Below are 17649 nucleotides of genomic sequence, written 5' to 3'. Positions count from 1 at the left end.
GAGCAAGGACTCACTGACAGTAATAATAAAAGGTAAGAAAGCCTTTCTGTTACATTCCTTTTAAGTTTTCAACATCCAAGACTGAAAAAAACTAGTAAGAAAAAAAAAATCATTACCCGGTTGTTTCATCTGACTCTTTTCTTACCCAGCACAGAAACACCGGGCTGATTAAAGATGACTAAAACCTAAAACCGACCAAGCTACGTCCTTCTTCTCTTCCCCCCTCTCTACAACTTTTATTTTTAATGGAAAATCGGCCCTGAGCTCGTTTACTCAGGAACAGAGGGATATAAATGTTTTAAAATTTAACCAAAAAAGAAAAAGAAAGGCAGGAAAATGGAATGGAAGAAGGAAAGGATAGGTAATATGAGAAAGATTTTAATCTTAATAATTCATAAAGCAGTCCTTCAATCCCCCTTTTCTCTCTGCTGACTGGTGTTTGATGAAGATACAAGCTTTCTCTCTGCTGGGCTCCTGCAAAGTAAATGTTGTGTGGTGTAGATAGACCTCCGATAAGGCCAATATATGAGACACTTACCGAAGGGGAGTGGGAAAATGGCGTTACCCAGACAGGACATGAGGGAAAAGCACAGAGCAGGACTGGATCAGAAACAAGGTTAGAATGGCAGAAAAGGCCCTAAGGGAAACCAGGCAAGACAACAACTCTTGAATGCATGCTGACTTTGGCACCTATGGGTCACAGGGTTATTAAAAGAGTGGGACATGGGTACTTAAGGCTCCACAGACCCTTGTTTGTTTATATAAGAATAATTTTTTAAATCCACCGACAAAAAAAGGGGATTTGTTTATGAGACCTGGCATCTTCTTTTTAAAGCATCTGTTTATTGTAATTAGCAAGAATGTGATGTTCATAAATTTGTAAAACGAAAAACTTTCATGTCACAATATGTCCTTGAAACAGCTCTGATGTCCACAAAAAGCTATGATAATTTTTTTGTTCATTTCCTGCATGTTTTGTGCATGTTTAGTCCAGAATTCACAAAGACATTTTCAGTGGTAGGCAAGTATGAAAAAATTGTTAGGCTGCGAGTGTGTAGAGAAAGAGAACGGCAGAGACGAGGAGGAAGGAAGAGGGCTTTGCTGCTCTGAGGTACAACGCTCTGATCTCCTTTTAAGTTGTGGCCCAGCATGCTCAGCAACATAGTCAGTCAAACCTGCAGCCCCCCAGGGTTCAAGCTCTGCTCAAAGGGTTCTCCTCTCTGAGGCTCCTCTGTGTAACCACCAGGCCATGGCTCCTTTCCACCTCAGTGATCACACACACTCCCCGGCCAAGACTCGTATGTTGACACTGTGTTTGAGGAAGCATTCTGTGATAATGTCCCAGTATTGATCAGCTATCTGTGATGATAGCTGTTGGGAAAGTGACCTGAATTTAATCTAGAATGATTGCTAATGCTGGATGCTGGATAGGTGGGCCCGCCTGTGGGCCGCCAGACTCTGGGTGAGGGTGATGGGGCTAGGGTTCACCAAAGGTGAGGGGCCCATCCTTTCCCTCTGTGGTCATGAGAGTCAAGTTCAGCCAGAGGGTCTATGGGGGACCGGAGGTCTGGACGCCATGTCCATCTGGATAAATCTGCATACAAAGGCCAGCTGACTGAGACAGCCCCTCCTGGTTGGTGACAGGAGAAGATGGCTGAAGGAGACGGTTGATTTGGGAAATGTGATTTTTCTAAGCAATAGAGAACCGAAGTGCTAGCCTTTATATTTGGTAATGCAATGCAAATTGATTTTCAACATCACCATCACTGCTCATATCTCACTGGTTCAAGTTTATTTGACTTACATTATGTATGTAATGGAAGGACGCGGCCCGTAAATAATTTATTTAAAAAATGACACTAAAATAAAAAAATAAAAAAAAGACTTTAAACATTTAACTTTGAATCATAAGAAGACAGTTTAAAAAAAAGTAAGGGGCAATTTAATTTAAAAAAAAAACACATTTTAACATCCACATGTCAATTTTAAATTTCCTTCCTCTATGGTGGATCTAGATGTCATATATTTGTGTATGTATATATACATAAGCCATTCATGAGATTAGTGTGAACCTTGTCCTCCCTGAAGGTGCAAAGGCCAGGCACACTGCCGCTGCTCATATGCATCTCTTTTATTGTCTATTGTGTGTAATCACAGTCTCCTCGCTTCTCAGTGCCAGACTTTTGACCCCTTTTATTTTGCTGTCCATTTTCAGCTGCTCCGCAACATAACAGGCATTAGACTGCTGAACAGATGTGCAGGGATGGGGGGCAGTCAGTGAATGCTAATGAAGGTTCCTCAATCACCAAATTCTAAGAATGGATGGCAAAATGAGGAAAAGTAGTAAAACACACATTAAGTCCAGTTTTAGTGAAATGATGGCTTCATCTTTTTTTTAAAAAAAAAGGCTTTAGTTATAGCTGTAACCCAGATCTTACCGTGTGAGTCTCGGGCCACGTGTGCGTTTGTGTTTGTCTGTGTCATCGCGTGCACGTGTCTGTGTACGTCACTTACATGCAAGCGTGTGCATGAGCATTCTGGCTGTCCGTGCATGTGTGTATGTGTGTCCCCCAGGCTAGACAAAGCACGCTACTCCTTGGCAGTTCCCCCCTGTCACCGCAGAGGCCTCAGCGTGTGTGAGTGCAAGTGTGTGATCAATCTCACGTGGACCAGTCGTGGTGTCAGGGCAGCAGTGGATCTGACTCTCACTCACCCCTCTATCTCTCTCTCTCTCTCTGTCTCCCTCTCCCTCTCATCTCTCCCCCTGTCCCATTTCTCTTCCTCTTTCTCTCTTGCTCCTATCCATCCTTTTCTTTGACTGTGGGACAGTAGGAATGCTGGGTCAGAAGCAAGCCTATAGAGCACCCATCTATCCAAGAGGATAATTAATGCATGCCAAGTTGGACGACTGATCCCGCCAGCAGACTACTCCAAACAGGTACCTATGCCTTCCTCCTCTGTGGAGCTGCCCTGCTCTGTCTCACTTTGTCACCTGATCTTTGCTGACTGACTGATTTGCTGACTAGCACTCACTCATGCTTCCTCTTTCTCACACTGTCTCTCTCCCGCCCTCTCTCTCTCTCCTCACTCTTTCACTCTCTCTCTCTCTCACTTTCTCTCTCACACACACACACACACAAACACACATACTGTACGCAAGGCAATACTCGAGTGCATGCAGTCACATTACCGAGTAACTTTTAATAGTGTTTGCTCGAATTAGAATGGCTCGGTTTTTGCTCCACAATGTGTGGGTTTGCAGGTTTACAGGTGTAGAGTTAGAGAGACACATTTTCTGCTCTGAGGTGGCAAATGTCATGTTTTTGAAGTTGAAGTGGGTTGTCTTTACTGCTCTGGGCTGTACTAGGTGCTTCTACACCTCTGATCGCCTCTGATCGACTTTCACAAAGGTTACAGCTTCTCTCTTTTCTGTGATTTTGTGTATTTGATGTGTTACTCCTTGCTGAGTTAAAAAAAAAAGCACAATATGTGGCAAACTGTGATAATTCTCAAGCATATAAGTCTGCTTTGCAACATTGTTCCTTCTTTACACCCAAATGCAGGGCTCCTAAAAATTATTATAAGAATAATAAACAGTAAAAAGAAGGAAAGAAGATATTAATTTAAATTGTCTTGAAGGTAGTAATGGTTTTTAAACTTTAAGTTGCAATATGAGTAGTGCATTTGTTAGTTTTCCAAATGACTGTATGGTTTGTTCTCTTTCTATTTACTACCAAACTAAACAATATGCATTAAATTCACATGACCTGGTAAAAGGATAATTAAAACCTTTAGCCACTGCAAAGTTTCTTTTTTTGTTTTGAGTTTCCCCTCGTCCCATTAGTCAGATTGACAGGATAGATCAACTTTCGAAGTCCTGTAGGCATGTAGGCAAACAGCTACTTCACAGATGTGAGGAAAGAGGAAAAGGTGTTTCCTGTAAATGTCACTCTCATTTTTAGATGAAGAGAGATTTTTCTAAAGGGTCAGCATAAGAATTTATGGTAGGCACTGCTCTGGGACTTTTCAGAGGGGGTTAATTTGGAGACTATGTGCCAAGGCTTTCAGCGGTCTCTTTTTTTCTTTTTTCTTTTTTTCCAAAAACAAAAAAACAACAACAACAAAACCCCCAAAAAGCTGCCATCAAAAGCTGTTTGGTGTTGTATTGTAATATGTCTTAAATATGTTAGCATTCCATTTATTAGATGACACTAGGTAACCCATTTAGAAGTTGTTTTAAACTTAATTTACACGTACATCCACCAGTCCAAAAGGTTAATGGCTGACAAATTAACCCCTGCAGCATTATCTTACAAATGGCCTGCAGCATATGATAACCTATAATCAATATCACCAATTATATGTCAGGCAGAGGCTATTGGCTGTGACCTGTCTCTCATGAAGAGACTTTCTGAGGAAACAGGATCTCCTCCACTATGTAGATGCAGGATATCTCACATGCTGATGTCATTAGAGACACCTGGGACCACCTATCATCCACTGGCTGCATCTATTCATCTGATTTTGTTGCTTCATAACCTTCCACTCTGCTTTTTTTTTCTCTTCTCCTCCACTTCATCTTTGTATCCTCTGCATCTTCTTACTCTTGTCCTCTTCCTTCCTTTCATTTTCTCTCCATCTCTCGTTTTAAATAAATGTGGTCATCTTCAAAAACATAGTCTCAAATGTTTAGACACACGTTTCCTTGTGACTGCCACTTGGCAAAAAACACATAACAAAATCTTTTCTGACCAGATAACATTGTTTAATTTCTCATAATACCTAAAACATTTTGCTGCTCAAATTAAATTGCTGCTTATATAATCCTTGAGTTGAATGTGCCTTTATTAATAAAGCATTTTCACCCAAAGAATAAATAACCAATTTTATTTAAATGGACTGGAAATCAGAAAAACTGAATTTTTCCTCACTGCATCTTTTTTTTTTTCAAAATGATTTGACTCTGGAGAAACCACAAACCTGGCCTCACACATACAAATCACTACTTGAATCTGAACACCTGAGCTTCTCTTTACAGTTAATATTAAATGATTTTGTTTGTTCTTAAGTTGAGATAAAGAAAGTGTTAATGACAGTTTTTTTTTTTTTTTTTTTAACAGGCCATTCAACAACTCCAAAGGTGAAATTAAAATTACGTAATTGGCAATAAATAAAGAAATAAGCACGATTAAAAAACATGCCAGGTAACCAATTATGACTCAGTAATGCTTTTTAGATAACTGTCGGCCTTTTGCTAAACATGGGCACCTGAAGGTTTAATAAAGTCAAGCTGCTTCCAAATTAGAAGTATTACAACCACTGTAATGATATAGCTTGCACTATTATTATTTTTCGCTATTTTGCCCCAAATCACAGGATACAGTATCAAAAAAAGTGTGTGACTGAAGCTTTTTTGTTTAGTTTTAATGACGAGGGGAAAAAAAATCTAATTGGGTGGCCTCGTCACAAACTTTAAAAATTAAAGGTGACTGATTCTCAGTGTCCGTCGTGGTCTAAACGATTTAAATGGAAAATTATATATTTATGAAGTAGGCGACCCACCTTAAATTCGATATTTCTAAAGTCTTACATTTCGTGGAGATCCATTTAAAATGGTCTACAACTCTTTATGTATTTGAATAATAAAAATAATAATAATAATAATAATGATACAAATAATAATAATAAACAAAAAAGACATGTTGTTTATTTATTTGGTGCTGGAACATTCGGGCAGACAGGCAGGCATGTAGACAGCAGGCGCTTCTGTCTGCGTCCGCGCTGCTCCCGTAATGGTCACTGGCTTCAGAGACCTTGAACTTCACCGGAGCTGCTTGGGGGTTCAAATGCGGGGGGGCAGCTGAGAGCCATATGCCTTCAAGTGACTGCTGTTACACCCAGCGCAGGGGTGAGTAATGCTCACCGACTCTTACAGGGAGGACAAATACCCACTGGTTCTCTGACGCCTGAATATTTCTCTAAAATATATATAATCCTTCATATTTGCGTATCTGCGTTTGTTCAATTTTTGACACAAATCTCGCGATTATGAATTTCCCGTGCTCCACACTGGCCTGCGTGTCACTGCTCTGCCGGCTTACAGCGTTAATTTTGATCAAGAAATGAAACCTGAAATTGATTAAAATTTTATATTCAGGAAGGTATATATTTCTTAAATTTCCGCGATAAAGGCCTTATGAATGTTGAACCTTTGAATAGCAGCATGCAGATGGGCCTATAAAATATTCAGCCAAGAGAAAGGTAAGTGATGTGTAGAGTTCAAAACAAAAAAAGGGAGGGGGTCAACTTAGGGTGGGTTTAGCCCCCTCACACTGCAGCCACCCGTTACCCTCACTCACGCTCTTTCTGCTGTCCAGAGCTGCTTTAAATTTCGGCCCATCTTTGGATACAGAGGGTGGGGTTGTGGCTTACTGGAAACCAGCATAAATAGAAGGCAAGCAAATAACTGTGAGGCCTACTCGACTCTAAATGTCTTGGTGATGGCCCTGCTACATTCATCATCCTCTTTTGTTTTTTCTTTGTTTCTTTCTTTTTTCTTTTCCTTTCTTTTTTTTACCCACAAAACGGGCTATTTTGTTTCATAAATGTTAATTGATTAATGATCAAACATTCTCGCCAGTAGATCCGTTTACATCCTGCATTGATGTTTCAGGTTTCTATTTTTATTGCACATCAGTTTGGGCTATGTAAGACTACAGGCCCTATCCTCTACACGATATGTCAGTTCTTGCAGTATATGATGTCATGTTTGAAATCCCTTTGGTCTTTGAATGACTGAAAGTAACTCTTAATAACGGAGGCTAAATAAACACTATTATTTCGCTGTTGTGGGGAAAGAGATGGGGCTGACACCGAGGTTGAAGATAAATAAATGATGTTTAGATTTGAATCTTGAAAACAAACTCAGGTAGATGAAACGCTTGATTGTGGCAGGTCCCAATACTACTCGTTTGCCTGCTCGGAAAAAAAAGGCCAAGGTTTATTATCCATATTTTCTACCGCTGTTTAGACTTTGATAAATAATGAAAAAAACAAAGTTTTGGGGGGGTTTTTGTCCTGAGACTGATAAAACGATTTGGCAAAGATTAAACAGCAGGCCCTACTCTGATTTAAATTACACTGAAGTCAGGTTTATATTATAAATAACCGAGTTTTAAGAAAAAAATTTGGACTATTTATATCGCTCTTTTCACAATTAAAATCACAATTTAAAAAATTGTTTTTGCTACTCACAATAGCAACAACAACAAAACAAGAACAAATTAAAGAAAACTTAAATATATATATATATATATATATATATTTACGAAAAGGCTTAAAAAACAACATGTTGAGTACAAGATTGGCCCTAATTGGTGTACTCATGCTAACAAGTGTCCTATTAGAATATAATGAATATTAAATAGACGGAATAAACTTGTCAGATTCAATTGGATCACTCGCCAAATTCCTCAACAGTTGGCCCGCGAGGCAATTAATACAAGCTATTACCCCGCGATAAGGCCTAATTAGCCCCGATTAGTGTAGAAGGGGAGGGTGGGGGGCGCTAATTGAAAAATCCTTCAGAAAAGGGAGGTTGTGTATTGTAGGCACGAGCTCCTTAAGCAGCTCTCAGTGGTAAATACCATTCACATTCAAATGAGAGTGACAAACTTTGGCACAGAAACAAGCACACGTCCGCCTCCCGGCCTCAGCCTTTTTTTTTTAAAGCGCTCCGCCTTTTGTTAACCTGACACGTGCTTAGAGGAGCGTGATATGGTTAATTCTGTAGGAGGATGGCACCGTGCCCGACAGCCCGGAAAAGAAACCCGACCACATACATTAAAAAAAAAAAAAGAAAGAAAGAAAGAAAAGAAACAATAAAAAAAAAAACAATAATTAAAATGATCTCTCTTTTTTTGGCCTCTGCTTTCACCTTACATTAAAATGTAAAGCTCCCAGAGACATGCGCACACAGCCAAGCGCGCACACAGCAGCCAACAAAAGCACAGTAGAAGAATAATCTTCGTTGAAATAAAAAGGGGGAGTGTGTGTGTGTGTGTGTGTGTGTGTGTGTATGTGTTAAGAATGGACTTCAAATGCGTTTAAGCTACAGTATAGAGAGCAGAGCCTTGCACCTGTCTCCCTCTCGCTGGAGATTTGCACCCCTCCTGCTGCCGGCATTGAACAGTCGTGTGTGTCTGAGTGTGCGTGTGTGTGACCAGCCATGCATGTCATATTTTTCGACCGAGACACACGCACTCGCACATCCAAACGACGCCTTTCCTGCGGCATTTGTCTCTTTCTTGCGCATTACAGTGAATATGTGACCTAAATAACCATTTTATTGTCTGTTCCTCCTTTTAGGCTTCTCATAAGAACAATCCGTAATATTGCACGTTTTGTCGTATCCTCCCTCCTTCTCCATGGTATAGTTTTCTTTGATGAGTGTAATATTAACATGATAAGGAGATGTCAATGAAAAGCTCTCTACCTGACTGAGCAGACGGCTCTGTGATATACTGGGTCTAATGTAATATTAATGCATGCAGGGCTTGTTTCTTATCAGGAAAGATCTCTCCAAAATTGTCCTCCACAGGGACCCACTTAAAGAGTGAAGCCCACATAATAGAAATGATCACTCTTTTTTAGCCTGCATCTGAAAGATATCACTCCACTTTATGCAGTTTGTGACACGAATGTTAAAGTCTTAGTTTATTTACCATTTGCATATGTATATGTTTTTAGTTCATTCATACACATTATTTTTGTTAAATGTACAGTTTTAAGTTTGATCATCTCCCATTAAACATTTTTTTAATAATAATCGCCATTAAAATAAATTAATTCAATTAAAATTTCATATTTTTTATAAATATTTAGGCTCTGGGGCTGAGAATATTCTGAGATCAAAATGAAAATGATTATTGTAAAATTGGAATCATGCTAAGTCACTAAATGAAAGTACTTACATTTGAAATTAGATTGTACTTTTACTGCTATCATCATAATTAATCTGGAATTCACTGGTAATTTCTCATATTAATTGCAAAGGTATTTCCATTTTCCTCTGTTTATTATATTTATATGCATATGCATATTAATTTATAATATCTTAATGGTTGTCTGGGAGTTGCTACAAAAAAACAGAAATAATTTTTGTGCATGGTGCCGAATAAGTGTTGACTTCAGCTTAGGTCACTTGAGTTGTATTTAAATGAAAAAATGTTGTCACTTTTAGGTATTGATTGTGGGATTGCAAAGATGTAAGTAAAATTGAGTGTTGATGTGCCTCGTCTGGGCTGTTCCCTGTTAACAGAGAGCACCCAAGGATAATGAGGCATAATGCTGCCTGAGACGGGGCCTCCTGCTGAATAAATCCCAAATTATACCCCAAACCTAAAGTGAACATTCTCCTGGGGGCTGCAAGGTCAAGTCCACGACCTTTAACCCCAGAGAGTCTGGGTCTGGAGAGGAGGTGAGGCAAGAGACTGAACATAGCTGCTGCTGCTGCTGCTGCTGCTGATGATGATGATGGCAAGGGAAGTGCCTAGGACCTGGTTGTTGTCTGTCTCTGCAGCCTGCTGTCCTCAGCCCTGCTCCTCCCGGCTTGATTTTAGCCAACACTCCATCTATTATTTAGGAGACTTATTAAAAGTTATTTCAGAGCCATCAGGTCCTGCCAGATGACCTGAGAAAGAGGCCCTCCTGAGTGGCCAGACAGACTGGATAATCCAAATGGACACAGTGGAACTGCTAAAACACATAGACTGAAAACAAACAGAAAACAGAGCCTGCATTATTAAGAGGTGCATCCACTATAGGCAAAATAAGAGCTTTTCAATATTTCACAAGCACAATCTCAAGTATAGAAGAATGTTTAATTAAAGCCAAGTTTTGCAGTAAGATGGAAGGAAGTAGATGGCGTGAAGCATGAAAAGCATAAAAACCCAGTTTCAGCAATGTACAAAACTTTACTAAATATCTTCTGAATTATGTGAGCAAAATCATTTTTAAATTCTTAAATTTGTTTCAAAAAACAGAGCAAACCAAAAAAACTTAAGCAAGCCCTGTTTTAAAATTTTGAGGTTTTGATGAAATGAAGCGGAAACTAACAGACATTTGAACCACAGAAATTCACAAAAATAGGGCTGTAATCATTACAATATTTTAAATGTAAATTGTTTTCATTTGTTAAGTAAATTGCAAATGCACCTTATTTTCTGGGAGTATTTAAATACTACAGCAGCAAACAAGAAAATCCAACACAAGAGGATTTTGTTTCAAATCCCTTTTTAAATTGTATTCGAATTCTACAGCCAATAAAAGCCGGACCATATTCAAACATGTAGGCTCAGGAGGCCGACTTAACCTATGGCTTGACACAGCTTTTGTGTCATTCTGTGCTTAGTTTTGAATATTCATATCTTTGTCGTAGAAGCGTGACATAACCTTTTTCCACCTAATGAGATGTGCGCACATGCACTTCCCATCTGTGTCCAGAGAGGGCAGGGCTATCATGGAGAGGTGGGGGTGGGGGGTGATTGGGGTTGGGGGTGAAAGGCGTACAGAGCAGGAGCTGGCCGAGGCGGAAAGGTCAGGAGAGGCAGGAGACAGGCGGGCTGGCCGACTACTAAAGCTTTGAACCTAACAGATGGTGAAGGTTAGGTGACGTCCCCTCGCCTGGCCTTTCCCCAGTAATTGAGGATAATTTGAGCACCAAAGAGAGCAGGCCTGTCCACTGTCAGGCCCAGAGAGGAGAGACGAGGTTAATATGAAAATGATTTTGCATTATGGTTGGCTTTGTGAGGCTGGGCGCAATCCTAATCCTGGCCTGAGGCAGCAGGAATGAAGAAGTGTCACCCTGGGTCCAGGCGCCACGCCATGCACATGAATACATCTCCAACCCATGGCCCTGTGCCCCCCATTAACCAGCACTCTGCCAGGACCGATTACACACTCCCACTCAGGAGCCAGGCTTTGGGGGCATTTTAGGGAGGCTTGGGAGTGAACTGACATCACCTCTTATCCCATAAGAACAAAAGAGGTACAGAAAGGCCATGTGATATCAATGGGGATTTTTCACCTCTCACCTTACTGTAGCTGAGCACATCATTGCCTCTTTGCAACTTAACTCGAAACATTTGGAGTTGTTGAAATTTTATGAAGAAACACTGCAAGCGATGTTTAAATGTTACATCTTGTCTAATCGTTTATGTTTCCTTAGACTGGGACACATTTTTAGAAAAACTTTGCACCTTTACTACACTGACCAGACCTACATCCACAGGACGAGCTCGTAAAACTTCCCAAATGTGAGGCCAGTATATTAAGAAAGTTGCCTATTGGTGCAATGAAGTCATTTATAACTATTGATATAATAGTCAAACTGGGCATGTTAACCCGAACAGCCTTGGAGGGAGTTTCTGGGAAAATGGAGGTGCCCTAGGGACCCACTCATAAGCTCAAGTAAGACTCAGTAGATAGATGTAATTTAAAATGTATGCCTGGGCCCTTCCACTACACACACACACACAGACACACACACACACACACATACATATATATATATATGTATATAGTTAAAATCACTACATAAGGAGGTAGGTGAATTAAGATTATGATTTTTCAAGGACTTGCGGAAGCTATTGAAGACAAAATAACACACTCAAAAATATTTACCCTGTCAACTGTGGAATCCTACATTTTAGCAGGTCTGCCACAGTGAGACCCAAAGTTTCAAGTTTTTTTTAAAGATGTAAATATTTCAATGAGCATTATCATAAATGTATAAAGTTTATCCATAATGACCACTTTAATCAGATGATTTCCCATCTGTATAGTTTGCTTGTCCATTGCTCACCATTTTGTTCTTATGATCTGCTCCTGCTGTATTTATTTCATTTTTTAAATTCACAATATGACAAGTGCCCAGTAATCTCTTCACACGTTTGTGTGGATACACACAGCTCTTTGTGTGTCTGTGAGTAGCTGCGTGTGCTGTTGAGCTGGGTGGCCCGTGGGCTCCCTCAGGTGTAGTCCAGATGAAGGGGTCTTTACCGGGGCGTCCCTGCTGCTGTGCCCTCTGCTTGTCTACCTTGCTCCCTGGGAGCAGCACGCTTTAAACCTCCTCGGCTTGTGACCTCCTCCTCCAGCATGGCCTGTCTGAGCAGTAAAGGGACTCTCCCCGCCCTGGAGGATAGTCCCTGGCTGTAACTGCAGTCCCCATCTTTCTTTCGTGTTTGCCCTCCTTGTTCACAGGAGCCCCTGCTGAAGTTCATGTTCATGTAGAGAATGTAGCTAAATAATAACTTAGTGGCTCTACTTACACCACTGATTTTGTTAATTGTCTGAAAGATGGAGCAAAAGGAGGGGGGTTATCTTCCCTCTGTGGATTGGTCAGTTGTCAGGTCAGCTGTTCTCTCAGAGGAAAAATGCTGAATAAAAACTGCATGCTGCTTCCCTAAACAATGAGAGAAGCAGCTGTTTTACGAAGCTATTAGGCCATTTTCTTTTCACTGGCAACAAAGAGATGCAAACACAGGCTTACACACACTTCGAATATGACTGAATTTTTCTCTTATTTTACAGTTTACATGTCGCTAAATCACATGAATGAAATATTTTAATCTGATTCCTCACCAGGGGTCTGTGTCTTGTTTTTTTGTAGTGGGAGATATTGTTTTGCATGTGTTTTCTATTTTACAAGTGCAGAGTAGAGATCTGTGAGGAACCGGTGGCACGACAGGGCTTTCTATAATATTACTTTCTGATTATTTCACCTTTTTTTTTTTTTTTGCTTCAATTGGAAAAACAACATTCATCATTCTTTTGACCTATAAGATCATGGCAGAAAGTATGTCTTTGAAAGGTAAAACAAAAAATCCACTTTTAAATAAGATCAATTGTAAACAAACCTGGGGCAACCCTTTGAAAAGCCCCGCCAAGAGATTTACCTCACCCTGTGGCAAATAATATTTCTTGAACTGGGCTTAAATTTCAAGTGCCTTGGGTTTATAAGAACCTGGAACAAAAGAAAGCCAGTCTCTGAACAGCAAATATTATCTGCTGGTTGGGCAAGATGTCAAGATTGCCTTTTTGTTGTCTCAAATACAGGGCCAGATCTAGTGTCTAGCAAATCCCAGAATAAACCTCAGAATAGGCTCCTGTTTACTAGAATTTAGTAGGATTGCTGTAAAACCACATCTGCATTTACAGTTTGATTTAGTCCTTATCTGTGTAATGAATTTTCACAAGTTGCCTTCTTCTGGGATTTCTTCAAGTTTCTTTTTAACCGCTTCCCTTGCTTGTTGAAATATGTGTTAATTCACAGTAAAAACAGCATTCAATCAACATCTGTTTTTTTCTCAGCCATCAAAATGTTTGTTCAAACTTTATTAGATTTGACTGCAATTTTAGGCTCTGAGTAATTCTGGATAACATTAGAATAACTATATTTTTTATGTTTCCACTTATGATATGCAATATAATTTATAAGATGATTGAGTGTGGAAAAAAGAAAAGGTGCTGGCTCGCTATATAATAGCTATCTTTCAGGATGATAAACATTGCAATAACTATTTACTGTTCCTTGGTAATAACAGTACTGGGAAACCAAGTAATGTCCTGTTCCCTTGATCAGTCTCATCGAGTCATGATGAAAGCATATGGGAATTTGCTATAGGGGCCTGGTGTGACATCCATTACTCCTTAATATCCTGTAATATTTCCACTCTCCTCACTCCTTTCCCCCAAACTTCCCATCACTGCAAATATAACACCCCACCTCAGCACAAACATTCCCTCTCTGTCCTTAATGCTGTGACTGATTTTGTCTTTTGTTTGTTTATGATATTAAAAAAAAAAAGTGAACACATCAGAAAGAAATGGCTAAGTAATCATAAAAGAAAGCTGCTGCTGCACCGCTGAGTCACTTTTCTTTTAATTGGATACAGCTTTTCAGTGAACTTCACAGGCTGGGTAAAGGGAGGAACGGTACTGTCTGTAATTTCGTTTTACTTTGTAGTGAGCCCTTGTCAGAGCCAAATAAACGTAGTGCAGCTCACCGACCGGGCAACCTTTCTTACAAACCATTGCAACCCAGCAAGAGAGCCTTCTCTGTCATCTGATGTTCCACTCTACTTAAAACAGAGCTGGGGGGTTAGAGTGTGGGGTGCAGGGAGAAAAAAAAAAGAAGAAGAGAGAAGCCATGGCCCCGCTATCATCATTTTATTTTGATTTTTTTCATCCCATTCTTTAATCCCTCTGATGAAGTCTGGACAGGCAGAGGCATGCTCTCGCAGACAGCAATTTCACTTCACCATATGCGCCTCACACATGGCAGGGAGGAGAGGGGTCTGTCGGCAGCACAGCCAGGAGAAAGAAGAGAGGAAGAAAATTCATGACATGAAATCCAGAACGGGCAGCAGTCGGGTGCATTGATACCCCGTGATGTTTCGTCTGCAGCATCCACTTAATGCTCCTTTAGAAACGCGCCTGTCATGCATGCACCCTTGCAAAAACACATTAAATGAGGCATGCCACAAATGATACTTTGGCCCATCGCAAATTAATAACACATATGCAGGTAAACATATGAGCCAGGTACTCACACAGAAGGAGCCAGGTACCCACACAAAATGGTGGTGAGCTCAGTGCTGCTTTGCCCCTCCCTGCGCTGAGGATGTGGTGCCGACACCCCGATCACATGATTAGAGAGGATGGAAAAAGGCTGCGTGTCTACTGTGGTTGCCTTCAGACTTCCCTGGTTTGTTCGCTCGCCTGTAGGAGATGCCTTTACTACACAGTAGGCAAGCATCGGTTAAACGCAGGGCAGCAAACAGAGGGTTAGATTACACGTATTTTATGATATGACCAAAAAACAACAACTTATATTTTGAATACATTTGTTTCTGCATGCATGCCCTTAAGCACTACAACATTTATATGGATATCAAAAACAACAGCATCAACAAAAATAGATGCATGTCATTGTAAAGGGGACAGGAAGGGGAAAGGGAATAGGTGGAGGGGGGCTAAAATAATTAAATTTGGGTCAATAGACCTTGCCCAGTTACATATAAAGGGAGATCCATAATCCTGCTTGTTCCCTGCATTTCCAGCACACTCTGTGCTGAGCAAGCAGGTTGCTCCTTAAATCTCACACTTACTTCCTATATACATAATATATCCATCTCATATCCTCTAGACCTGTTTACTCCCCCGGTGAAATATGTGTACATCCCAGATGGGATACATTGCTTTCGTTCTTCGTAAGGTGGATAGAGGGAGCAAGCACTGGGTTACACCAAAGCTCTGATTGGGTAATATGTAATTAAGGCTGCGTTTGGCAGCTTTCGATTTTAGGTGAGAATTGAAGGGGAATTAGAGTGGCTGTGTCTATTACTAAGCTCAACTGAGAGCTCGGGAAGCTCAGTGTCCTCTTATAGACTCCTCCGCAGTAGGCCGGTCGGGCTTGCTGACATTGAGATGCTGTTGAAATGACCCGGTATCTTTAGAGAACGTCGCCGGCTCTGCAGGGACAGAAAACAAAATAGAGGCAATTTACCTGTTTGATGATGATCGATGATGACACTTTGCTTTGATTAAAAGGTTTTCGCTCATTTTGAAACAAACGTCTTAGCACAAGGGTTTCCATCTGGTCCCATCCAAGATACCACCGTGAAGCATTTTTCACAGCAACACATCAGTGTCACTGCGTCCATGCCGAGTTGGACAGTAGCTTCAGTGAATCGCTTTAAATGTATTTTAAATGGCAATAATGAGTCCTGCTGAGTGATTGATGTTGTCAGCAAATAGAGTATACCTAGGCAACCCTGGGCCCAGCAGGTGTAGATCAGCAGTACATTACGCAGACAGGAGAAATGTGGCACGCATGTGTTGGTGTCTGAGAGAAGAAAACATATATCAGCCGTCCCTCGGCAGAGGCAATGCATGTACTGTAGCCACTGGTTGTGTGGTAAGAGCTTCGCCCAGGAGGATCTGTATAATGCTCTTCATTTGCTGGAGGGAAAACTGAGACATCCTGAGATATTGACCCAACTATTGACATCATTTGATGGTTTCTTTCAAGCATATTGTTAGGCTGCCAAGGAAAGAGAGTGAGAGTGTCTAGGGGGTGATCTCTTTGTCATCAGGGCCGCATGTGTGTAATGTACTACATGCATATTCAAGCTACTGTTGTTTAGAAAAAAGTAATCCCTCATCCTGGCCCGTGCAGCTTAGCCTTCCTCTTTTTCAAGTTTTTAAATCAAAGAATGGCTCCAGCTCGCTAATGCTTCTCATGCCTGTCAGTGTGTGTATGTATCTGCAGGTCTAATTAAGTAAATGTGTTAAAAATTAATTGTAACTTTTGGATAATCACAGTGAAATTCATCATTCATCATTAAACTGTAATTTGTTCCTGTTGAAAATTTAAATATTTTAGTCACCATTTGGTAATTACCCTAATTCACTGAGAGACTGTTACTGTGTCCAGTCAGCGTTTGGTCTGTGGAGGCTGCCCTTGACTTTGAGCCGTTCCCAGGCTCCTAAGGGCTGCAAGGGGCTCCAAGGGGACAGCTTTGTGTGACGCACAGAGAGCAGATGTTCCTCTGCATTTGTTGTGACCAGTTTGGGATGCTTTCTCTGTCCAGACATGACCTCCGACCCTTTAGGTTGATTAGCATGCTCCCGCAGTAGGGGTTGAAAAACAAATCTCTCGTAATCACAGCAGCTTTGCATTTAAGATGGGAGGAAAATCTGTTTTCAGCGAAGGATCTTTTTTCAGTTCAATGCATTAAACTGATAAGCTGCTATATGTGATTTTTTTTTTTTATTCAAGAAATTTGTTTAGTGCTACTTTAGTTATCTAATCGAAATCTGGAAAAAGCTTAGCACAGTGTCTTATTTTAATAAAAAAATGCATTTTTCTTCCTTACTATTTAAAGGCCTTTGCCTTTGGAATATTTTCTTTTAGGCATAATACCTCTGAATTTTGTGTATGATTGTATTTTTCTATGTTTTCTTTCTTTATCCCTTCTTTCTTGCTTTTCTACACAGATACAATAAACTACATTAAATGAGAATTTTTATAACATGGATATAGTAGATGGACTTTATGCTGTATAGTTATATTTAAAAAATGACACTTAAGCTACAAACACTCTTAGGCTAACAAAAGTTCAGCTTCAAGTTTAAGCGTTACAGTTTTTCTTTTTCCTTTTTTTCCCCGTGATGTTGTGTTTGTGTGTACCGCTTTCACTGTATGCAAGGTTTCTGAGAACTCATACGTGCGAAGATGGAGCTCAAGCAATGCATCCCAGCTGAACTGGGAATATATTCCACTTGTCTTAAATAGTTAGGTCATGAATTCACCTGGCATGGCACCTCTATCTCTCAAATAGGGGTCCTATCTTCTGCTTTTCCTTCCGCTCACTATGTATCATGCAGCGCTGGGATGTTGTGAAGCTGCTCCCCACTGACCACCTTAAGGCCCCCGGGCTTTCTGTGGGGAATGAGCTGACTTGCTGACCACTTCAATAAAATTCAATCATGGGTATCATTCACAATTCTTGTAACTATGTTCAGACTTTATAATGTGACAGGCTCTGTCAAAATCTAGATTATTGGAATAGAAGTTAAAGCAAA

General features: G+C 40.4%; 1 protein-coding gene across 1 annotated transcript in view; it reads left to right on the top strand.

Moving 5' to 3' along the window:
• The first annotated feature begins 2849 nt into the window (after positions 1-2849).
• The window catches only part of zfhx3b (zinc finger homeobox 3b), a 230726-nt gene continuing 215926 nt past the window's right edge, over positions 2850-17649 (top strand). The window contains exon 1 of the mRNA XM_025906355.1: positions 2850-2938. The gene's annotated coding sequence lies outside the window, so the exon portion shown is untranslated. The remainder of the gene's footprint in view (positions 2939-17649) is intronic.

This window comes from Oreochromis niloticus, linkage group LG1, assembly GCF_001858045.2.
Source record: "Oreochromis niloticus isolate F11D_XX linkage group LG1, O_niloticus_UMD_NMBU, whole genome shotgun sequence".
Taxonomy (NCBI): domain Eukaryota; kingdom Metazoa; phylum Chordata; class Actinopteri; order Cichliformes; family Cichlidae; genus Oreochromis; species Oreochromis niloticus.
Note: the sequence above shows the minus strand (reverse complement) of the source record. Positions and strands in the feature narration are given on the sequence as shown.